Below are 25,466 nucleotides of genomic sequence, written 5' to 3' on the forward strand. Positions count from 1 at the left end.
CTTCCCTGATACTGCATATTCTTGACAAAAATGGCTGGGTAAGCTCTCTGAAAATGGTAGAGACTCTATTAAAAGTGTGAAGCATAGACATGTCCATGGACATGACACATCTTAATAATAGATGAAAGTATGTTCAGAGGCAAATATGGGCTAACAAGCAGAGAGTCAAGACTAACATTAGCATTGACACAAGGATGTTAGTGTCATTGAATAAAGCCAGAGGAAAACCAAAGTTGCAACTCTGCCTCCTTAATAAATTGAATGAATGGAGATACTGGCCCATGAAGACTAACAGTGGTCCCCATGACCTACTGCATGTGGCCCAGAATTAGCAATGGTAGACCTGCACTTGAGTGAGATGTGGATATTAAAGTAGTCGCTTCTACACCAAGTGTTGATACAACGAGAAACTGTACATTGAATATTATGGATGCTCTTACAGAGCATGTAATTGTGATGTGTTAACTAGTTCTTATAACAACCATTTAAATGACTATATCTCAAAAATCCTTTAAAAAAAAGTACATAATAAGAGTGGAAACTTTATTTATTTGTATTTTTTTATTTAATGCATAAAACTTAAAATGTTTTTCTGGGTCAAAGCAACTCAAAATGATGGAGCATGTCATAATCACATTTTTTTTTTTTTTATAAAATATTATTCACAATGTAGCCTAATAAGCCTAATTTTCCCTTAACGTAATATCTTATTTTAAATAAACTTCTTATTTTACATAAACTATTATTATGTTTTGTGCTCAAATTTATTAAATTGAAAGATAATTATCATATTGTAAACATTGTTTTACATTATGTGCTGTTATGAACTGTGATTACAAGTTGCCACAGTGTGTTCATAATGTAATAAATTAATAACCTATTACATTATGTGACAAATTGTTATTAAATTGAAAATGTATTATTACATTATGAGCACAAGATTTTATTATGTTTTGAGAAAATTATTACATTATGGGCATTTTATTACAGTAATAACGTAATACTTATTACATTATGTGAAGATTTTATATTATGTCCTGTTATTACATTATGAGTTGCTGCACACTTGTTACCACCGAGATATGCAGAAGACCATCGAACCTTGAAGCGATGGGCTACAGTAGCAGAAGACCCCACCGGTGCTACTCCTGTCAGATAAGAACAGAAACTGAGGCTACAATTCACACGGGCTCACCAAAATTGGACAATAGAAGATTGGGAAAAAAAGTGCCTGGTCTGACGAGTCTCGATTTATGCTGCAACATTCAGATGATACGGTCAGAATTTGGCGCAAACAAAATGAAAGCATGGATCCATCCTGGCCTGCCTTGTATCAATGGTTCAGGCTGGTGGTGGTGTATTGGCGTGTGGGGGATGTTTTCTTGGCACACTTTGGACCCCTTAGTACCAATTGAGCATCGTTTAAACACCACGAGTATTGTCCATCCCTTTATGACCACAGTGTACTCATCTTCTGATGGCTACTTCCAGCAGTATAATGCACCATTTTAAAAAACTGGTTTCTTGATCATGAATATAACGATGAGTTCACTATACTCAAATGTCACAGTCACCTGATCTTATTCCAATAGGGCACCTCTAGGATGTGGTGGAATGGGATTCACACCATGAATATATATATAATATATATAACAACATGTCAACATGTGAAGAAGCCATGCTATTGTATCTCTATGAATAGGCTTCAATTCATGAAAATACGTCCTGCGGGTGAGATGTCAAACTGAGGTCCTGACTCTCTGGGGTCCCTAAAAAAAATCCCATGTCACTTCTCGTAAAGAGTGTCCTGTCCAGATTCCATCCATTGGTCCTTATCAATCATGGCTTCCTAATAATCCCAATCGTTTGAATTGGCTCTATCGCTCTCTCTCCAATCATCATTCATGAAGAAACATTAATCAAAACCTAGAAAATGTATTGCAAATATATGCCCTAATGCAGGGGCTTTCAATCTGGGGTCTAGAGAATGAGAATCCCAGGATTCTCTGTGTAAAAATAAACAAATTACATTTAAATTGATTTAAATAAATAAATGATTCTAATGAATAAAATAAAATAAAAAGAACAGAAATGTTGATTTAAATAACTAAACAATAAAAACGTCGATTGAAATAACTAAATACATTTTAAAATGATTAAAAGAAAAATGAATACATAACATATAACAGTAGGCTACAGTACTACAGTGAACAGAAAACTACTAATGTTTGTTATTAGTATGATTGAAAGTTTTGATATGTTGTTATATCAGAAGCACAGGCTGCCAGTGATAGAAACCGTCAAAGATGGAGATGAGAGAGTTAACGGGACTTTGAGGAAACGGGGCGGGTTCATTCACTCGTGTTGGGTTTCACAGACACACACACACACACATACACTCAGCACACATGACTCTCAAATGGCCGCTGCTTCATACAGGGTTCTGTCTCAACTCCTACTAAAAGACACCTGAAGGTCCTCAATGACACGTTTATTGCTCTTTTGTTGAGCAGACGGGGAAGTTTACTGCAGCATCAAACTGTGCGTCAAGAGTTGAGGCGGTGAGCCGCGGCGGGGGCGGAGTCAACAGGTTCAGGTATTTATTCAAGCTCTTCTTTACTCTCTCACCTTTACTAAAGAACTGCTGAGGATAATACATCATGCTAGAGATGTTTTCTTTAGGGACCAAATAGGCACCATGACACTGCGAGATAAGTTTTGCACGAACAGTCCCATAGTACCGAATAATATGGCCAGCGTCTCAAAGCACTACACCTAGACATCATTTTTGGGTGTTTGCCTCAAATAATTGTGGTCTTGGTAGGCAGCTCTGTATGGGGCGCCGTTTGTAAAGCGGCTCACGCTGAAAATAACAGCAACATTTTGTCACATTTAGCTTCAAACAACGTCAAAAATGTATACCAGTTTTTTAAACAGTCACTTTTTAGCACATTTACAACAATATTTGTCAACTTAGAGATATTTTAAATAGTTAAATCTAAATGTTAAATGTTAAATCTAAATGCTAAATCTAAATCTAAATGTTAAATCTAAATCTAAATGTTAAATCTAAATATTAAATCTAAATCTAAATGTTAAATCTAAATGTTGAATCTAAATCTAAATGTTAAATCTAAATGTTAAATCTAAATGTTAAATCTAAATGTTAAATGTAAATGTTAAATCTAAATCCAAATCTAAATGTTAAATCTAAATGTTAAATCTAAATCTAAATGTTACATCTAAATGTTAAATCTAAATCTGAATGTTAAATCTAAATGTTAAATCTAAATCTAAATGCTAAATCTAAATGTTAAATCTAAATCTAAATGTTGAATCTAAATGTTAAATCTAAATCTAAATGTTAAATCTAAATGTTAAATCTAAATCTAAATGTTGAATCTAAATCCGGTTACCGGCATTTTGAATTTGCATATTAGTTAAATATTTAGTTTCACCCGAAACATTTAGATTCAACATTTAGATTTAGATTTAGATTCAACATTTAGATTTAACATTTAGATTTAACATTTAGATTTAACATTTAGATTTAGATTTAATATTTAGATTTAACATTTAGATTTAGATTTAACATTTAGATTTAGCATTTAGATTTAACATTTAACATTTAATATTTAGATTTAACATTTAGATTTAACATTTAGATTTAATATTTAGATTTAACATTTAGATTTAACATTTAGATTTAGATTTAGCATTTAGATTTAGATTTAACATTTAGATTTAGATTTAATATTTAGATTTAACATTTAGATTTAGATTTAGATTGAATATTTAGATTTAACATTTAGATTTAGATTTAACATTTAGATGTAACATTTAGATTTAGATTTAACTACTTAAAATATATCTAAGTTGACAATATTCTTGTAAATGTGCTAAAAAAGTGACCGTAAAAAATTCATACCAGTTTTTTAAAAAAAATTTGAAGCTAAATGTGACAAAATGTTGCTGTTATTTTCAGTGTGAGCCGCTTTACAAACGGCGCCCCATAGCTCTGTATGTTTTCACTGTCATTGTAAAAATGTTGATAGTTGTTGTACTGTCTAGTTTTGAAGTGAACAAGTGTGGACTACATTCAAAAGTTGCTCATCATTTCACTGTTGCGCTGAAACAGATGCTTTTGACAGACAGGCTGTAGCGCAAATGTGAACCTATGCTCATTTTATCGAAACTTATATTTACCGATTCTACTGTATCTTCCATTTCTTATTTCCTTTTAGATTTGTAATTGCTGTAGTTTGGTAAATTATACTAACAAAAGTGGTTGTATTTCCATTGTCATGGAACTGATTTCCATAGGCTATAATATGAAACCTACAGTAGCCTACGTAGTCAACTTTAAAAAATACACGTGCATGGCCCCACGTCCAATATACTGTAATACTATGGTACTTTGTATAAAATTTAATTAATACAGGATCTAGGCCTATATGTCATTTATTTATTTATTTGGTTGGTTACTGTGGTAACTAAACTAACTAGATTCCACGTTTTTTAAAGAGCAATGACCATTATGCCCTTCAATATTCAAGGTGGTCATTTTGTATGAATTTATACAAAATGATTCATAAGGAAACATGCGATTTTTATGGAAAAAAGTAAGCATGAAGCTATCTCCACTGCTAAACCGTGGAAAACAATCTAGATTGTAAATTCGCCAAAACAGTTACTAATTGCCACGAGAGAGTGTTGAGTTTTTTGTTAATGGATTCTTAAATGTACATTTGGTCCTCCCAAACATTTGGTTACATCCTTGATGAAGATTAACAAGGCAATTGTCAAAGTCTTAGTGAAGAACTACAACCCCATAATCCAAAGGATCAGGCAGAGAAGTAGCTGTTACCATGGAAGCATGAATTATGATATATATATCGAAATATATCCAGTACCAAAGGCTGCTGAGAAAGTAACAGCTTAGGTATCATACCATTAGTTATCAAATGATAGAAAAAAACTCAGCAAGTCTGGCAAGCTGAAGGTAGGAATTTGTCTTCATATGAATATAGATGGATAGATTGTTGCAATGGATATAATTATATGGGCAAATATATTTTTGTTAGGGCTGCACAATATATCAGAATTATCGAAATATCGCAAATGTATATATCACGATATGCATATCACAACAGCTTGCAATAATATTGGTCATGAACAAAAGACAAAGACAAAATCACTCACTGCATGCTCTTGGCTGAATAACTTTATAGCTTTAATAAGAATATATTGAATTCATACAGTGAAAACTAAGCAGTGTTTTATTTTTACATTTGATTATTCATGTTCTGTTGTTAAATAAACCTAATGTAGGCCTACCTGTAACCCTAAACCCCGTGGTTTACACTGATGTTAAAATAACACTTCTTATGCTACAGTAAAACACTGATGTTCACTTTCACAAGTTGTTGGGATGTTTTCTTGTCAAAAAAAGAATGTGAGACACGTATGTAGGTTATATAATTGTAAATATATTTTAAAGATAATTTAAGTTTATTTTACACACATTAAGCATTATCGTATCGCATATCGAAAATCGCATTATTTAATTAGTTATCGCATATCGCATTTTCTTCAATATCATGCAGCTCTATTTTTTGTACTGTCAAGGTTTTTATTTTATATTCAGTATTTGTCCCATTAAGTCACTGAATACTGTGAAACACAATGAAATGAAGCCATTATTCAGTAGAATTTTTGGGGGGTATAGCCTACAACTTGTATGTCATGTTACCTTGTAGTTAATTAAATCAAGGTCATAGTACAATACACTCTTCTCACACTGCCCTGTTCATTACTGTCAAGTGGTGTTTGAGTTCAGACCTATCATATTTACACTTTAAACATCCCCTCGTGTCAGATAACTCTTGTATGTGCTGGTTGTTTTGGCCATGATTTCAATGTCAAACAGCTGTTACGTATTGTATGTTGATATACAATACTAATGCAAACAATGTCCAATACAATACCAAACAGGTAATAGCGGCTATATATATTTCACTGTTTGTGTTCCGTTGTTTGACGTTCCAACATGAGTGACGCACATTCAGCTCTTTCTTCGTCTCCTGATGAGCACTTGTTCTTCGTCCACTTCTCTATCCAATGAGTAAGACCCGTGTCAGCATGGGATGGAAAAAGCATTCTGGCATTAAGAACATGATAGTGACTCAACATCTCCTTGCAATTGACATTTAATTAGTATTTCAATTGCTCTGTTTTTAATTTCAGTTGTTTTTGCATGGTTTATGGACCAGATTGTTTTGCAAATGGAATCATACATGCATCTGGAATGGTTGACTGTAACATGAGAGAGCTTCTACTATTGTAGAGTATAGAGTATAATTGATTCATTTTGGACCCGATAAACCTCTTTATAGCTTTTAGAATGGACTTATTATATCACATAGCCATATTTTTCAAAGGAGATTTTCTTTGCTCTTTGACTTTGTTGATTGATACAATATATTTCATTATGTTGAGTATGTGCGTGGAGAGCTTTGTTTACCGTAAAAAAATCTAGCTAGCTACTTGAATAATAACATCTGTTTTAATGACACTCATACAGTGACACAATAAGTTCTACGTTCTAATAAATGCTGTTCTTTTGAACTTTCTATTCATCAAAGGATCCAGAAAAAGAGTCTGGCATGGTTTCCTAAAAAATATGATGCAACACAACTGTTTTCAACATTGATAATAATAAGAAATGTTTTTTTGAGCAGCAAATCAGCATATTAGAATGATTTATGAAGGATCATGTGACACTGAAGACTGGAGTAATGATGCTGAAAATTCAGCTTTGCATCACAGGAAATATAAAATATATTTAAATAGAAAACAGTTATATTAATTGTAATAATATTTCACAATATAATTTTTTTTGTGTATTTTTGATCACATAAATGCAGTCTTGGTGAGCATGAAAGACTTCTTTCAAATATGTAGAAAATCTTCATACAATAACAGCCTGATAACAGACGGAACTGACAGAACAGAACATACAGACCTGTAATAATTATCATTCTGATAGTCAAGTCAAATATATATATATATATATATATATATAGTGCTTTTCACAATTCACATTGTTTTAAAGCAGGTTTAAAGAAAATCATGTTGTTAATGTTTATAATATTTGAATATCTTCAGACTTGATAGTTGTATTTAGCAGATTAGAACGTTACATTTTGCAACAATAACATGCTTCTATATCCAACATTATGATATAGTTACATTCTGTGGCAATAAACTGTTTACACAATGATAATACAATTTTGTGTAGCACTTTATTTTAGTCATGTTCCCCATTTACTTACTATGTACTTATTATAGTAATTGCAATAACTGGGTAACTAGGTACTAACCCTGAATCTTCCCCTAAACTTGACCTTCACCCATGCATGTAGTTACCTTAAGTACACGTAAGTGCTCGTACTGTCAAATGAAGTGCAACCCAATTTTACAATAAAAGTGATCCAGAGTAAAGTTTGGCTAGTAAATGGCAATATTCAGAATAGCATAATACCTGTGTATAGAACCTTTGCAGTATATTGTACTGTATGTATACTCTGCACAGTAAGCACATTTTCTGTATGCATGGAATGCATGTCCTACTAATAGAATGTCCTTCTATTTGCCAAAACAAGAGAGCATACTAAGGAATAATGTATCTTACAGTGCAGTGTGCTTGACAAACATGCAAACGATACGGGATGCACACATTTTTGCAAAATGGGTGTTTAAATTGTGTGGTAAAAGCTGGAAATGCTATAGTGATTTTACTGCTTGAAGCCATGATGCTGCATCCAGTGCCTCTAGAGAGCATGAGAGTGTGGGAAAAGACGGAGAGATGGAGAGAAGGCAGGAATAGGAGCAGGGTCTGGGAAGTTAAATCCGTGTGGTGCCAGGAGCGGAGGATGGAAATGCCAAGGTTCTTTACCTTCAACACACACACAGTGATATGGTTAAGTCTTGACTCCACTTATTTTAATGCACCATCGTTTTATCTTTCTACTTCCTTTGATGGTATTAGATAATCTCTATGTGTCAGACGAGACAAATCCCTGTGCTCATGAGATAGAGTTAGAGAGAGGTAAAGAATAGATAGATGTTGAGAAAGAGATAGAGAACAGTGAGGTAGGAGAACACTTCCACTATAAAATGCTGCATTGTTTTTTCTACCCAAACCAGGGTTATTAGTTAATTAAAACTATAACCATAAAAAAGTTTGATCATTGAATATTTATATGAATATATATGAATATATATATTGAATATATATATATATATATATATTGTATATTGGTTGTGCTTCAGCTCTGCGTGACTGTGATGACTTTGTGAAGGAAACATAAACATATTGTGATTGTGTTTTGGTCATGTTTCCTTCACAAAGTATTCATTTGCAAAGAAAAAATCCAATGTTGATTCTCGTTTTATTACAAGTTCTGTTGTGTTCTTTTTTTACAGTTTTTTAAATGGGTGATTCCCCGGAGGTTCAAGATTTAGCTGCTCCATATCAACCTTTATAATTTCCCACAAAACAATCCTGACACGTCTAAAATATAAACACTTAGGCCTGCAATAGGCTTACCATAGTGAATCAGGGTATAAGGAAAAAAAAAAAAAAAGCAAGTTTTGGAAGAAGGATTAATGATGTATTGATTCATTATTTATATAAAAAAGTCACATTACCTGCTCTAGATGGGTGTCTTTGGCTGTTATTCTGCCCTGCTTTTTTTAGCATCATGTGTGCTGCTTTACTGTAAGTCGTTCTGTTGCTCTCAATGTAGCTGAGACAGCAGCCTAAACTAAATCAAACCTCATAAGTGACTGATTTTAAATGCAGCAGTTTAAAATAGAGCTAATAAGCATAAAAAAACAGTAAAATACACAGATTATTAATACTTTGAAACTATTATAGAATTAATATTAAAGTAAGAATAGTATTCAAAAAAATACTATTTTTTAATAAATACTTTTGAGTATTAAATGAAATATATTTATAACTGCCATTTATCTCTTCTCCATCATCTTGAATATTTTTTTCCACTGAACTCTTTGCAGTGCATTCTGGGATTGCAATATACATCCAGTGCTGCCCTGAGCTGTCTTAGAAGGCATACATAATGTTGCTGCCCATATTTTGAAACACTCTTTGCATCGAGAGCACAGCTATGATGTCTTAAAGTGCTTGGAAGCTTGGTACGTTTTGAAACAGAGCTTATGTATGTGCACAAGACAATTCCTCATATGGATTTATAATCATAGGTGTTTCCCACAGATATTCATTGGACCTAAAGGAAAAAGTGACTCTGGAAAACAGTCAAAACTTATATAATAGGGTGGAGTAGAAAGCGCATGGAAATGGGGAGAAGCAAAGGGAAAGTAATAGTTTTTGACTTTCAGATACAGCTCTGGATATGTGGACTATGTCAATGGGTTAGTTACTTAATCATGCACAAAGAATGTGCTTTGTGGAACATATATGCCCGGTTTCACAGACGAGGCTTAAATCTAGTCCCAGACTAAAATGCATGTTTGAGCTGTCTTAACTGAAAGCAACTTGAACTTGCACTGACATAACTTAAAATATGTTAGTGCCATTGTTTTTTTTTCTCAAGATGCACACCGGTAATGTTTTTCTAAGGCACATTTTAAAAAGTTACTTAAATGCCCTATTTTAACTAAGGCCTAATTCTGGCTTTATCTCTGTCTGTGAAACCAGGCCATAGACTGTGACCCTGCCCGAAATCATGCACTTGATTGGGTTTTATGTGCATAAGCCTATGCAACATGATCTAATTAGTTTTTATAAGTATCCATATGTAAAGTGTGCTTCTAGTGCACGTACACTTTTTCATTTTTGATTGAACACTGATACGCACAATTTCAACTTATTGACAACTTAAAACATACTTTTACAACTTTAGAAGCTTGGCTGTTTTGGAATCATTCAAGATTCATTTGCATTTAGGACAGATGCTTTTATCCAAAGTGACTTTCATTGTATTCAACTGCAGAGGTTTTCATATAGAAATGATATCAGATCATGCATTTCTTGGTAATCAAACACATGTCTTTGGCTCTACTTTGAATAAATTCTAATTGTATTTTTAAATGGTTTAAAATGAGTGGTTCAGTGGCACTGTCACCTCACAGCAAGAGGGTCCCTGGTTCCACGGCCATAACCACCATAGATATTGGCTACATGTCCCCCCAAATAATAAAAACATTTAAAATAATGATTAACAGCAGACAAACATGAATTCCTGCATGATGCTTCAGTTACATGCGCATGAGTGTGAGTAAGATGTAAGTAGCTAAACATCTAATATTTTCTAACTGTTTTACAATAGAAGTATTTTAACGACCGATAGTAAGGTCCAGATGCAGTTTTTGACTTTTTTGTCAAATTTTGAATTGAAAATATAGCCTATAACTTACATGATTCATGTAATTCATAACTGAATAACCTGAGTTCTGTCATGACAACTCTCTGCGTGTTTGATATGTTTGGTCTTGGTGGAATAGATCATACACTGCTGCTGATTTACAGTAGGTTATTGAGCAAGTACGGGATTTGCTACTGCCAATACATACACGATACGCAGCTGTGAGCAAGTAAGACATTCTACTGCTGTACAATATAGCGTATACATGAATTACTTGTAGCAGATCTATACAGGTAGAGCTGGGGAAAGAGGAGGATTTCTGAAGCGTGCTGCACTGCTAAGACAAATGCTACCCAAGTATTTGAAGGTTGAGCATGTGAGCTCATTGGCGACTGATACAATAGGAACCAATCACCTCTGCCCTATAGATCAGTGGTTCTCAATTCCAGTCCTCGGGGCCCCTTGCTCTGCACATTTTGTATGTCTCTCTTATCTGACACACTCAGTTCAGTTCATGGAGTCTCTCCTAATGACCTGATGATCTGGTTCAGGTGTGTTAAATAAGGGAGACATACAAAATGTGCAGAGCAGCGGGTCCCGAGGACTGGAATTGAGAACCACTGCTATAGATAACAATGTGATTACAAGCAGCTTGAGTTAAATGACCTATTAGCCTGCGCCATCTAGAGTTTCATGACAGATCTTTGTATTTGTCTTCAACGTATTAGGCATAAGATTAAGAGTGAATGTAAGCATGCAATGCAGTGAAGAATGTGTGCATTTTTTTTTACATAATTTTTTTTTACTTTACAATAACATACTTAGTTCTTTTATTTTCCTTATTCTCTTAAACCCCTTTAAATCTCTTTATTATTATTATTTTTTAAATAATTAAAGCCCATACATCACTACTAATCATGTTTAGTTGGTTCCATCACAGTACAGTATTACACCAAAATACACTGAAATTATCACCAATATTGGTGCAAAACTATACAATAAAACACTCAAACACTACAACATCATACACTGTAATTAACTAGCAGACCGTAAACTGCAGACAAGCTCTCAGGTTACATTACGATGTAATTACATGTCACATAGCCCTGGGCGCTCTACTATAAAAAGAAAGCCAAGCCTGTCCTTTCCCTAATTGAACCTGATAACATTTTCAGAGAAAAGAGACCTTATTGTGATCAGCAGAATTCCCCTCTCCCTCCCCTTGCCACCAGTATCAGTTTCTCCAGCAGTATCTCCAGAGCTTAGACCCTCACCAGATACACATGGAGCTGAGAGTGCCAAGGAAAGCCCAGGCCCTAAAACCCATCTACCCTGCTGTGCCTTAGAGACTCTCTCTCTCTCTCTCTCTCTCTCTCTCTCTCTCTCTCTGTCTAATATTATCCCATCAGCCTGTACGAGCTTGCCCTGACAATCTCAGCAGGCCTGTCAGCTCTATAATCTGGTTATAAGTAATGATTGGTGGTGTATTTATGTTCCCCAGGCAGTTGTTTGTGGTTGATGGTGGGTAGGAGCAAATAGTCTCACATTCCCAGAGTTTTGACTACCGTCATAAAGTCTGGTCCACTTTACAGCTTATTTTAGTCAAAAACTGCTCTATTAAACAGGAAGCGAAAAATATAGTTCTGTTTTTGGCTGTTTGGTTAACTTGATGCTCGATGATCTGACCCCAGTAACGCAATTTAATCCGGAACGCAATCTAAACTGAACGCGATTTCAACCGAGAAGGAGAACGCAATTTCAAACACAAGCCCCCCTGAGATTTATAAAATCCCCTAATCTACCAACATGGCATTACCATTTGTCTTAGGACATTACAAAATATACTGCGCCGGAATAGACTTTACAGGCGAAAACACTTTTCAGACTGGATGGAGGTAGCCAGCTTTATTTCTGAGGAAACACGGGATCCGGCCAAATGATTGGATACAGAATGATGCACTTAAAATGTATCCAGAAAGGATTTACAGTGAAGAGGGAAACAGTACGGTTACAGTTAAGTGTTCTCGACCCAGATGGCGTTGCCTATTGACGAGCACGAAGACTCCGCTGGAGGAGGTACCACAATCCTGGTCCAAACTTTATGTGGCAGTGGCACATTGACTCGTACGATAAGCTTAAACTGTACAGCCTCTGCATTAATGTGTTGATGGATTCTCACGTAACGTGACGTGGTTGAAAGTGTATTTCACCAATAATGACCCGAAAGTCATTGCAACATATTTTATTGAGACAGTAAAGAATAGAGATGGTTGTCCTAGAAGAATCCGTGCCGATCGTGGGACTGAAAACTTTGCTATGGAGCAGATGCAGAACTTTCTTCGACGAGATGCTACTGATGACTTTGCTTTTCACCGGAGTTTCTTATACAGTTCAAGCAAACATAATCAAAGAATTGAGAGCTTTTGGAGCATACTTCGGAAAGAGAATATTCAGTTTTGGATGAACTTTTTTCAGGCTTTAAAAGAAGAAGACTATTTCAATGGGGACTTCCTTGACAAATCAATCGTGCAGATTTGCTTTACAACACTTGTACAGGTGGGAAATGATCTATCTATCTATCTATCTATCTATCTATCTATCTATCTATCTATCTATCTATCTATCTATCTATCTATCTATCTATCTATCTATCTATCTATCTATCTATCTATCTATCTTTCTTTCTGTCTTTCTGTGTCTGTTTGTCTATCTATCCACATATTTATTTGCTTAAAATATTAGCAAGACTGTAATAGGCCTATAGTAATAATGTAATATATATATATATATATATATAAAATAAAAAATGTAATTTTTTAATGAGATTTTAATGGAGGATTTTATGTGCCTTTGTCATTTAAGGATGAACTTGACAGATTTGTGCAGATGTGGAACGCACACAGAATCTGAGTGCAACGGAACATAAAGGCACCTCGTGGACGTCCATCCATAATGTATATGACTCCTCATCTTTATGGATCAGACAACTATCTTTTCCAGTGCAATTCTTTGGATGTTCAGAACTGCCAGGAGGAGTGTCACTTGTTGACGTACCCATGTGATGAGACAGTGTTTGAACTTTGTTGCCTGTTAATGGATGAGCTTCATCTTCTTCCTCCAGAGGATGCTGAGGAAGGCAGAAACCTGTACATTATACTTAGACAGGAGATACACAATTTGATGTAATACACACACACACACACACACACACACACACACACACACACACACACACACACACACACATATATATATATATATATATATATATATATATATATATATATATATATATATATATATATACACACACACAGACACACACACACACACAAACTGTGTGACACCCAGCTCAGATCAGACTGTAAAAAAAAAAAAAAACTTATGCTAATATATTGTATTATTTTTGAGCTGTAAGTGTAATAAACTTTTTTTTATATAAAACACAGTTGTGATGTATGCTTGAACAAACAGGAAATTACAGTACTACACCAGTAACCAACAGTTATCAAAATAAACTAGTAGTGTGCACTAGTAGAGGCAATACATGCAAAATACTTAATATACATGCCCAATTCAGATTTAACATTTCATAACAATTATTTTTTAACAGTTTATGGACAGTAAGCATATGCAAACCTCAGGAAGCATTTCAAAAAGCTTCCAAGAAATCTTGGTATACCTTTTTGAAATGTTGTTTAACTCTGTTAGTACTTAAACATTCAATATGAATATGAATCATTATGTGAACATGTAAACAACATGTACAGTGTTAACGTGCAAAGTCTCAACAGCACAAGAGTTTTATGCAGTACATGCTCTAACACTGCTCAACTTGAGTATGAACCTATTTTTCTTCAGAATTCTACATTCAATGTGTACATTAATTTGAATCAACATAAACTAGGAATGTTAAAGTCCGCGTGAACCTGAAGTTGCAAACGACTTTTCTCGAGTGCTGTGAAGGATTTTCAGATTTTGATTAAAGATTACGAAGCCAAAAAATGTTTTTCTGTGTTTTAACTTGCACGGATTAATTGTTCACCACAAGACTAGTAATATGCGCTAACAAAGTAAATAGGGTCCATTTTGATTTCAGTTGGACTTTAACATAAAATGTTACATAACTACAACGTAAACATAAAATGTAAACACAATAGATACAGTGTATTTGCACAGGTACCACATGCAAAGTCTCAAATAGTGTGAAAAGAGTGTTCTGCGCTTTTATATGTTTTCAAGTATGAGCATGCTTTTTCTTCAAAATTCTGCATTTATTGGCATTAAAGGAACACTTCGACTTTTTGGGACTTTAGCTTATTCACCGTATCCCTCAGAGTTAGATTAGTCCATACATATCTTTTTCATCTCCGTGCGTGCTTTAAGTCTGTTTGACACACCCACCGCTAGCCTAGCTTAGCACAAAGACTGGATGTAAATGGCTACAGCTAGCATACTAATCCCAATAAGTGACAAAATAACGGCAACATTTTCCTATTTACATGTTGTGATTTGTATAGTCACAGTGTGTACAAATAACAAGGTCATATGAGACACAGACATTTTTTAAATGTTTAAATACTGGGAACTATTTTCTCAGAAGGCGAAGCACTGCTACTTGGGCGGAGTGATTAGCGCAGCACCCGAGAAGCGCCGTGGTGAGGAGCAGAGAGTTCGCTCAGAGTTGGAGTAATAGAGTCAGCAATTACTAGATAGTAAATGCAAAGTTTACAATCATGGGTGTTCGCTGTATTGTAAAGAGCTGCAACAATAAACGGGAATTCCAACCAAAAATGCTGACCTGATGAATCAATAGATACTTGCTCTGGATATAGATCCAATAACACCTGTAGACATCATCAAGGACTATCGCGTTTGCTCAGAACATTTCACTGAGGACGACTATTTTGAAAAAATTGAATTTGCCACACGGAGCATGAAACATGTGCTGAAGGATAACGTTACGGCCATCCCATCGATAGTAAAGACAGGACAAAGTGGATCACCTGCGGCTGCGGTAAGTGTTCCGTTATGTTTTTAGATGACTAGCCTACTGTTACAGTGCCATTAGCTAACGTTAGATGTAATGTAACCTTCGTGACACTATTACATGAATAGGGTGCTCACTATATATTACAGTTGTTCCCGGGCTCCATCCCCTGTAATGTTAGTATTGTGTTGTCACAAACGCGCTCTATCGCCCCAGTAACAAATAAGCGGCGCTAAAGGTAACTTTCAGGACTGAAGCCTTCAACTTATAATGAATTGGAGGGTGGTATGGGCAGTTTTCATTTTTGAGAAACAGTGACCTTGTTTGTGAAATAGTAGGCTACTCCTGTTCTGATTCTCCCCTCGACCTCAGTCTGTTCGGCATCTTGTCTATCAGCTTCCAAAGTTTGTAACTCCTCGTCTGTGTATTCTGGCTCAAAATGATATGGTTCTGGATCTTGGTTTGATACCAAATAAAAATACTCTGACAATTCATCAAAGTCAGCCATGATCACGAATCACGTTCGCTACTAGCTAGTTAGTCACGTTGGTTTTGTTGACGGAACGGCACTTCTCGGGTGCTGCGCTAATCACTCCGCCCAAGTAGCAGTGCTTCGCCTTCTGAGAAAATAGTTCCCAGTATTTAAACGTTTAAAAAATGTCTGTGTCTCATATGACCTTGTTATTTGTACACACTGTGACTATACAAATCACAACATGTAAATAGGAAAATGTTGGCATTATTTTGTCACTTATTGGGATTAGTATGCTAGCTGTAGCCATTTACATCCAGTCTTTGTGCTAAGCTAGGCTAGCGGTGGGTGCGTCAAACAGACTTAAAGCACGCACGGAGATGAAAAAGGTATGTATGGATGGACTGATCTCACTCTGGGGGATACGGTGAATAAGCTAAAGTCCCAAAAAGTCGAAGTGTTCCTTTAAGGTTGTGAGTATGGATTGATAGTAATGATGTTCTGAGTTTATAAAATGTCCAACTATACAATGTCAATGACACAGATGTTACTATCCAGAACACAATTCAATTCAGCATGGAACTGTGGGAAATTGTCATATGAGTCAGGGAGTTCTAGGACCATCCCACAGGTATGTCCAGTCGGCCTTCTGGTGAAGTCTGTCTGGACGGTAAACTGTACATGAATAGCCTCAGCAACCACCAAATTGGAACCAGTACAGAATCTCAGAAGTTTGCAGAGTTTGTCTTCGTCAGTTTCCCTGATGTACCTTTTCAGGTGGTTGGCAACCTCTGCTTGATTTTCTGACATTTGTGCTGGGAACTTCAACAACCCAGTCACCTTTTTTGGTGTAGGCTTCAGGTCTTTGTATAGCTGTTGAATTTCTTCTTGGCTAAGAGAGATCTGGCCTTTTGTGACCTCGCTCCAACAGTCAATAACGAACATTGGTTCCTTGTGTGCAATTTCGTCAACAATTCCTGGTAGAGAGGAAACCGTGACCCTCCTCCTGCATTCATAAGTGTTCATGATGTCCAGAAGGTCATCCATGTCAACAGAGGAAAAGTCCTTGAGCGCTTGATTGAGAGCATCTCGTTCCTGGCTGGCAGCTCACAAAAAGCTCACAAAACAAGGAATGCTGCCTTTAGCTTAATGGGCAGGTATTTGCAATCTTTAAACCCTTTAAGAAGGATTCGCCCCACAGCTTTCCATTTGTCAGAGCTGAAGTCATGCCTGAGGAAAGGCACTTTTACAGATGTCCTGACAGTGCAGTGTTCATAGAAATCAGACCAGAAGCTACTGTACACATCGCAAAGGACCGCCGGACCACTGCCTGCTTCCTCTTAGTTGTTAGGAAGTATACGTCTCACTGTCAAGAACTAGTTGACAATCTTGTGGTCAGAAAATGCCTCTATCATGTCACTGAAGCTATTTGAGTAGTGCATGGTTACATTTCTGTTGGGCAAAGCATTAGGAGCACTCTGTGGTGAGTCAAAAGGCTTATGGATCACTGTGTCACTAAGAAAATATCCATAAGTATGGTGTTGTGGACCAAATATAATCGCGGGGTCAGTGCTGACATTGAGCGCAACGCTTGCAAAATGGTCTTGTGAGGAATGTATGCTTGTCTCTTCATCAGAAACCAAGAACACATCAGGAAGGGTGTCTTGAGGCTCATTTACCTCTAGTTGCTCATAGTCGTGAGTATACAGGTCATCACCTTTTATCGAATCTGAATCGGAGACATCACTGGCATGGTCAGGTTCATCACTAGATTCACTAGACTCTTCAGTCAGGTTAATTTTTGGATGAGTTGCTATATAGAAACGCAACATTGGGAGTTTGACAGTATTGTAAATTGTTCCGACCGAGAGATCCTTGGGAAGAAGATTTTGCTTGAAGTCCCAAACTTTGAATTCAAAATCAGACTCTTGACCTTTGGTGGAAACTCCATTGTGAAAGAATAATGCCTTTCCCTCTTTTAGTTTGTCATCATATCCTGCCTAAACATTTATCTGTAGTTTTCTAGTCCCCCCACCTTGCCTTGCTCTGACCTGTTTATCCGTTTATTTTCTTTGTGAAGCCATCCAATTTCAATATTTTGTATGCATGATTTTGTTTTGCTGCTTGCTTTTTTGTTTGAGGTTTGTGACACCTCCTCATCCTTATTTCCCTCCCTTCTAAGCTTCATTTTCTCTCTTAATTTTTCTAAGAGACCTTGCTTTCGCTTCACAGATGGTGTCTGATGCCTGCAAAAATCTATCAGGGCAATCCTGTCACCATATGAGGGAAGGTGCTTTGCAAGTTCTGCATCTTCCATAAGCAGGTTGACTTCTCTGTCAATCTGTGAACGCAAAGGGACAAGCATGTTAGCTTTGGACACAAGAAAATCATACTGCTTCATAACAACTAAAAGGACATGTAATTAAAGAAGAGAACCAAATGTAAAATCTGGTCACTCATATTAGATACAGTAATAGGCACGCTTAAAATGGATATTCCACAAATTCAGAATGTTATGTTATTATTTACTTGACAGGAACTGGTCTTTTAACATAATGATAAAACTAAAATACATTTTAATAAACATTTGTGTTCTTATTATTTTTTTATATTAAAGGTAAAATGAAAGTAGTAGCTTTTTGTCCCTCCATTGACAGCTATGCTGCCGTGCAAAGGCAAAAGACCTTAACTTCGATTTTGGTCAAAATTAGTTATTGCCATTTTTGGAACAATGGACATCAGTTTTATCATGTGGAAAAATATCTTGAGTCAATTTTGTTCTTTTCTGCTAAAAATAAGATGTTGTTTTTGTCATAACTTCCAAAAGCAGAGGTAAAGCAAAGGCAGAAGCCCTTAACATCAGTTACGGTCTTTTAGCTTGGTTCCGCTGCACTCTAGAATGCTGGAATCAAGTTACAGTTGGAGTTAAGGCACTCTGCCTTTGTTTTACCAACGTAACATTTTTGCCGCGCTGAAGTTACGGTGTAACGTTAATGCCTATATGTAATTGAAGCACTTTTGCCACAACCATTAAATAAATAAAGTGAAAATAAAATTGTTGCAGTGGTTGTTTTTAACTTTATCTAACATTAATAATGGCCTATCCTCGCGGGAAAATGATAGTGGAGATGGTTTTGAAACGCAAACACCAAGATCAAGGTAAGGATGATATGGATAACTTACATGAAGAATTTTTTTTTTTTTTTAGATATGCAATTTACTTCAGATTTTGTGAAATTCAGCTAGGATACTGGTAGCCTAGTTAGCTAGCTAGCGATGCAAACTTGGGCTAAGATAGGCTACTTGACACAAAACACAACTATTCCTGATCCAAAAATAGCCTAATGTTAATAGATGGTGTGTCAGCTGTAAGACACCATAAATCAAAGCTTGGATACTATCCAGCCAATCTGACAGTCCATGCACTCACTGACAGAAAACAACGCGAGTGGGTTGGGGACGCCTCACGAAGTAACTTAAGGGGAGGAGAAAACATTACCACGTAAACAAACGAACCCAGAAGATATAACTTAGGTTGCAGCTTACCTTTTTTTTAACATGGTCAAACTCAAAATCCATGGAAAACGACATCCACTGAGAAGACAATCCATCATGTGTTTTAATCCATCATGTGCCGGCTGGCTAACCTAATCTATCAAAGTGCAAGTTGTCCGGAGGTTGACATTTTAAGTGTCGCTGTGCGTAGGCTATTACTAGGCAGACGTCCGGTTAAACAGTTAAAATCCTGTTTTTTGGGCCGGTAAGCATATACTTTAAATTTACTGGCGCTTATCTTTGCACACACAACATATGAAACCGGCTAATCAGCGCGTTCCTCAATCCGCAACGGTAAGCAGAGAGCACGTCAGAAAACAGAGGCCTCTGTGTGTGTCAAATTAAAATCTTTCAAATGTAAGAAATATTTGTGAAAGGTTACTTTAACTTCTTAAAGTGTTATTTTACTTAAATTAAGAACACTGATAAAGTTTTAAAACGATCCAGTACAGGTAGCCTTCTCATTATTTTTTATTTTGTAATATTCCATTGATGTAATATTAAGCCTTCTAAACAGAACTCACTAAATGTTGTTTTAAGACTATCATTGTCAAAATGGTCAATAAATTAGAAGTTAAGGTACTTTGCCTTTGTATGAGCCATTATTGTTTTGCAGATAATGCAAAGGCAGAATGCAGTAACTTCCGAATAAGGGTCAAAGGTCAAGTTTGAGCTCTTTTTTTTTTAATGTAGATAAATATATTCATTATGACAACTACTTGGCAAATTTTCAGTGTCCTACCTATCATACAATTGGCTGGACAACAAAAAAACTTTAAAGTAATTTTTCTCAGTTTGACACTCTGGTGAGTTAAGGTCTTTTGCCTTTGTAGGGCAGTATGCAACTACCACTTTTAAGCCCCAGAATGGTAAAGACATCATTAAAGTAATCCATGTGACCCCATTGGTTTAAACTTTAAGTTTTATGAAGCGATGTGAGTGCTTTGTGTGCACATAAAATCACAAACATAATGTACCACTTAAATATCAATGTTCAATGCGTGTTCATCCAACAACATTTGCTCTAACGTCAACACAACACGCATGCGTCATTAATCATTTATCTAAATACTTTCTTTATTTTGTAAATGTGTAAAACAAAGCACTCTCGTTACTTCAGAAAATTGAGGTTAATGATGTCTTTATTGCCTTTCTGGGTCTTTACAGATGCGAAGATAAACGAAAGTGGGTTTGGAACAACATGAGGGTGAGTAATTAATAATAGCATTTTTATTTTTAAACTAACCCGTTAACCTTTCTATTAGCTAGTTAGAGCATATTCTGTGTGCCTAGTGATTTATACAAACATCCAAAACACCATACCTTTTGCTGTTCCATAACTGTAATTGCTTCCTCAGAAATGCCTCGATTTCTCAGGAAATTGAAAACATCTGTATTTTCCTCCATCATGGGTCGGCAAATGAGAGTACAAAAGAGTTGTTTTCAAATAGGATAGATTAAAAGTAATTCATAAGGCTAGTGGGGAAAATAGAGGGGAAATAGAGGTGTTCAAATTTTTGTTCAAAAAAGCCCCATAAACAGAATTAATGAAATAAAATGACATGTATTTATTCAAAGTTTGGACTTAGTATGGTCTTTATTGTTACTGCAGTTTTTGTAATTTCTGCAGTCACACCCTGTTTTCTCTTAATCTGAACATAGTTTTCAACCAATATTCACATGGACAGACCATAGTGTTGTTTTTGAACACATAAAAGCTAAATGTAGTTTGATCAGCAGATCAGTCTCTGGACACAGGTTGGCCTGTGTTATTTTAGTATATATATTGAAATAGTTTTCATTTTTCTATTTTCTTTTTAATTGAAATGTAATACATTTCTTTTATGGTTTGAGTTTTAGCTAACCAGGGGCGTAGCCATCATTTTAGAAGTGAAACAGTCAGAAATGCCAAGTGTAATACCAGATTTATTTTATTATCTTTGTCTATTTGACAGGTTTTTATTTTTTTTCTTATCTCTTGCTTTTAATTGGCTAATAATTCAAATTCACTCCTGAACATTAACCAATAATTTGTATTCTATTATTTTTTATTATTATTGTCCAAATTAATTTTATGATTTTATGATTGGCTTATGTACTGCAAACCCTTATGCATTAAGTCATCATGGATTTTATACAATTAAAAAAAAATTATCACAGAATAATGGTTTCTATACTGTAATAAAGGATATGGCAATTAACACTGCATTATTCATATAAATATGGAAATACCCCAAAATGGCTTGAAAAACACACATAAACCATATATTATCACATCATGTGTTCATTGTCCTCATGTTTCATCAGTCAAAAGGTTTCTGCTTTTTATTCAACTTAGCTGGATGATTTTTAAAGGGGTGGTTGATTATGATTTAACTTTTCTAACTTTAGTTAGTGTGTAATGCTGCTGTTTGAGCATAAACAACATCTGCAAAGTCACAACACACTACTCCAAACCTGTATGGCTTTCCATTCACTGTACAATTTTGGGTTTCCGTTTCCCATATATGATGTGCTCTATACATGTGCAGTGTGCACTGTAGTGTGTTTCACATTACGTCAATGAGGCTGCATTTGTAATTTTGACTTTAATCTCGTAATGTTTTGACTTTAATCTCGAAATATTTGAACTTTAATCTCAAAATGTTGTTTTTTTTTTTTTTTTTTTTTTTTTTTTTCGTTGTGGTTCAGGGCTTCCGTACTTTGAAACGGAAAACAGTAAAAAAGGGATTTTTTTAAAAATGAATCTTCTTCTGTCAGGGCATAGTAGTAATGTTTCTTTTAATGGCACATACATACTGTAGATTCTTCAGTTTAATATTTTTTTATCTATGTGATTTGAGTTTTAATCTGCAGATGGTTATAGGAGGAGTGATAATGTTGCATAATAAGTGACTACAATGAAATGAACATTTGCATTAAGGACATTCTAGTGATCATCTAATGGAAATGTTGCTATTTTCAATAGCAGGTAAAGTCAAGTTTGACTTCCCACATGTTTTGTTCCATATCTGAAAGCTCAGTAAGTGTTTCAGGTCTTAAGATCACCCCACACTCCAAATAATTTCTGTCTGTTTCCCTCTGTTTTCTTTTTCCATAGCACTGCTTTCCTATGTCTTTCTCTCTTCTTTAGCTCCTTTCCTGTCTCGTGCTCTTCGCTCAGCACTCTGGGACATGCTGTTGATATTTCATTTGGAGTGGAGCCATGCAGTACAGCCACTGTAACATTAACTCTTTCCTGCCCTCTCTGGCCTCCCTCAGTCTAACACGTCGCTCAAAACCACCACGACTCTCACAGCTTTTACTATTCCACACCAATTAGGGGTTTTCTTTCCTGTCAATTTGGTGCTAATTTGCCACACACTCTCTATAAAACAGCCTCCAGGATGGTGAAGCTCTTGACTGTTTCCCTTCTCTTTTTTTTTTTGTTACTTTGTTGCTTGGACTGCTGAATTCCATTGCACTCCACATGCCTAGTTTTGGTCACGGAGGGAGCATGGCTTCATTCTTGCGGTCAGTCGTGTGGCGTTCTGCAAAGGGATGGGCAGCCGTACAGTCACATTCAGTCAAAAAAAAACACACAAAAAAAAAAAACACAGATGCTCTTAGGTTTGTTGAACACTGAAGCCTGGACAACTGCTGCCCACTTAAGAGGTCATTTGGATGTGTTGTTGCACTGAGGTTCGTTGGGTTGGACTTTTTTTGAGACCCGTTTTACTGTTGAAGGAAAGTTGTAGATTAAGTACAAATAAAGGAGTTGGTTCATTAAAAAAGGAAAATTCTGTCATCATTAACTCACTGTCAAGTCATTCCAAAACTTTCTTTTATCTTCTCATCAGCAGTTTAATCCAAGTCTTCTAAAGTAAAATGATCACTTTAAAAGTCTAAAATAAATCTGTCCGTAATATGTTCACATATAAATATCAACCGATGGATTCGATGCACGTGTATAGAGCAAATCATATATGGCAAACGGAAACTCAAAATTGTACAGCCATACAGGTTTGGAACAAGTGTTAGTAAATAATTATTTCCATTCTTCTGTGAACTATCCCTTTACGCTTTTCTGTGGCACCATCTGTGGAATATTATTGATTACCACAGAAAATATTTTCAATTTGTCATTAACGCTTAGGGGTCTAATGTGTTTTTGAGGTCCTTGAGATGTTCTGACATGCCCTGACATTTGTGCTTTTTTCAGTTGCTTATAAATATATTCATTAAAGGCGTCATATAATGGTACATGCACTTTTACAAGTTGATTGTACTGAAATGTGTGTTGGCAGTGCCTGTACACAACCATCATAAAATTATAAAAATCCATCCAGTGTTTTTTTTTTAATCTTCTTATATGTTTTCCCCTCTCTCAAATCAAGCCGTTCGACCGTGTGACGTCACACAGTCGGACGCCCCTCCCACGATTGTTGATTGACAGCAGCGTTTCAACACAGACCCGCCCTCGCTCGTGAGCGAGCTGTCATCATAGTCCGCGCGGTCATTGTTGATACGCTGGAGCAGAATGGCATCTAAGCGATTGTGGTGTTCTGTTCTTGGGTGTAATAACGAACACAGCAGTCATTTTGATGTTCCTAAATCCAAACCGCTGAAGACGCAGTGGCTGAGTTTTGTTTTCGAAGGGAATATTCCCCACGATCAACAGCAATGCTTTCATGTTTGCGCGAATCATTTCACACCAGACTTTACAAACAAGGGTCAGTATAAAGCTGGTTTTGCTAAGAAGCTGCTCCTGAAAAAAGGATCGGTACCAACTATTCGTGTTCCTGCTGCACCTCCAGAAGAAGTGAGTGTAACGTTTTATTAACCTTTATATTAATCTTTATATTAATCTCTGCACATGAAAATAAGTCTCTGTTAATCATTAATCTGCCCCTGTAATCATATTTTTGCAATTGGTGTGAAAAGGAATAGAAGTTGGTGTTTTACTGCCAATAGTGTTCATTTCAGCTGGCAACTACAGTGTATAGATATACGTTTTTGGATATTTGCAGAAATTAAGGTAGAGGCTAGTTTTTCTTCAGGTCCCATCTATAGTGATTACACAGAAAAGTGTGACCAGTACAGATCCTTTAAGGATAGCTCTGTATTTAAGCAGATGTTAAGAAAGAGCTAAAGAGTGAACCGTAAGGCACATTTTTCCATAGAGGTAATGACCAGCTACTTTCATGGCCTGTGGTACATTTTTATTAGTGGTGTGCAGTGGTGTTTTAAAATGAGGCATAGTCCTCACATTTTTTTATATATATCAAATGTAAATTTATGTCCCTGTTACTCTTCATTTTCCTGGTTAAATAAACATTACATAAATGTTTATGTAAATACAATTCAATTTTGTATTTTTACTCTAACTATGTAATGTTTTAATGTTTATTAAAACCAAGTATAAATTTCATCAAGTTTGTGTTTTAACGCATTTTTACATTCATTCCAAAATAATAACTAAAAGTAACAATTGAAACAATTGATATAATTTGTGAACTTATGTTCAGCTTAATAGTCAACTTATTTCCATCAGTCATCAAGCTTGTACACACTGGTCACAGACAAGAAGATGTACCTTTAATTTCCCTAAGCTGATCGCTCACTACACTGTAAAAAAAAAAAAAACATCCCCAAGTCAAAATTTTCTAGTGACTGGTCACATCTAAATTTTTCAATTAGTCTGACGTATTATTTCTCATTGAGCCAATGTTAACAGACTATTGCAACAAGAATTGCACTTGGACCAATTTAAAAATATAGATGTGACCAGTCACTAGAAAATTTTGACTTGGAGAGGTTAGAATTTTTTTACAGTGTAAAACCCCCCATAGTCATCATGTTTTCAGGCCATTTCAAGTTTGATTTTGACGAGACATAAAGCAGTGATATCTAAGTGGTGGAGTTGTTCACTTGCTTTTTAATTAGTCTTCCCATTAACACCATCATTGTCTTCATTCAGGCCAACTCGAGATCGCGCACGAAAACAAGAGGTGGGATTTATCACATGAACCAATCATATCCAATCATAGCACGATGG

General features: G+C 35.7%; 1 protein-coding gene across 2 annotated transcripts in view; it reads left to right on the top strand.

Annotated features, from left to right (window-relative positions):
- The first annotated feature begins 2,390 nt into the window (after window positions 1–2,390).
- The window catches only part of raraa (retinoic acid receptor, alpha a), a 193,897-nt gene continuing 170,821 nt past the window's right edge, over window positions 2,391–25,466 (top strand). The window contains exon 1 of one of the 2 annotated variants that reach the window (XM_084435082.1): window positions 2,391–2,596. The gene's annotated coding sequence lies outside the window, so the exon portion shown is untranslated. Of the gene's footprint in view, window positions 2,597–20,601; window positions 20,637–25,466 lie in introns of those variants that run through there. The other variant, XM_084435083.1, reaches the window with a different exon arrangement.

This window comes from Rutilus rutilus (genome assembly GCF_951802725.1).
Source record: "Rutilus rutilus genome assembly, chromosome: 16".
NCBI lineage: Eukaryota > Metazoa > Chordata > Actinopteri > Cypriniformes > Leuciscidae > Rutilus > Rutilus rutilus.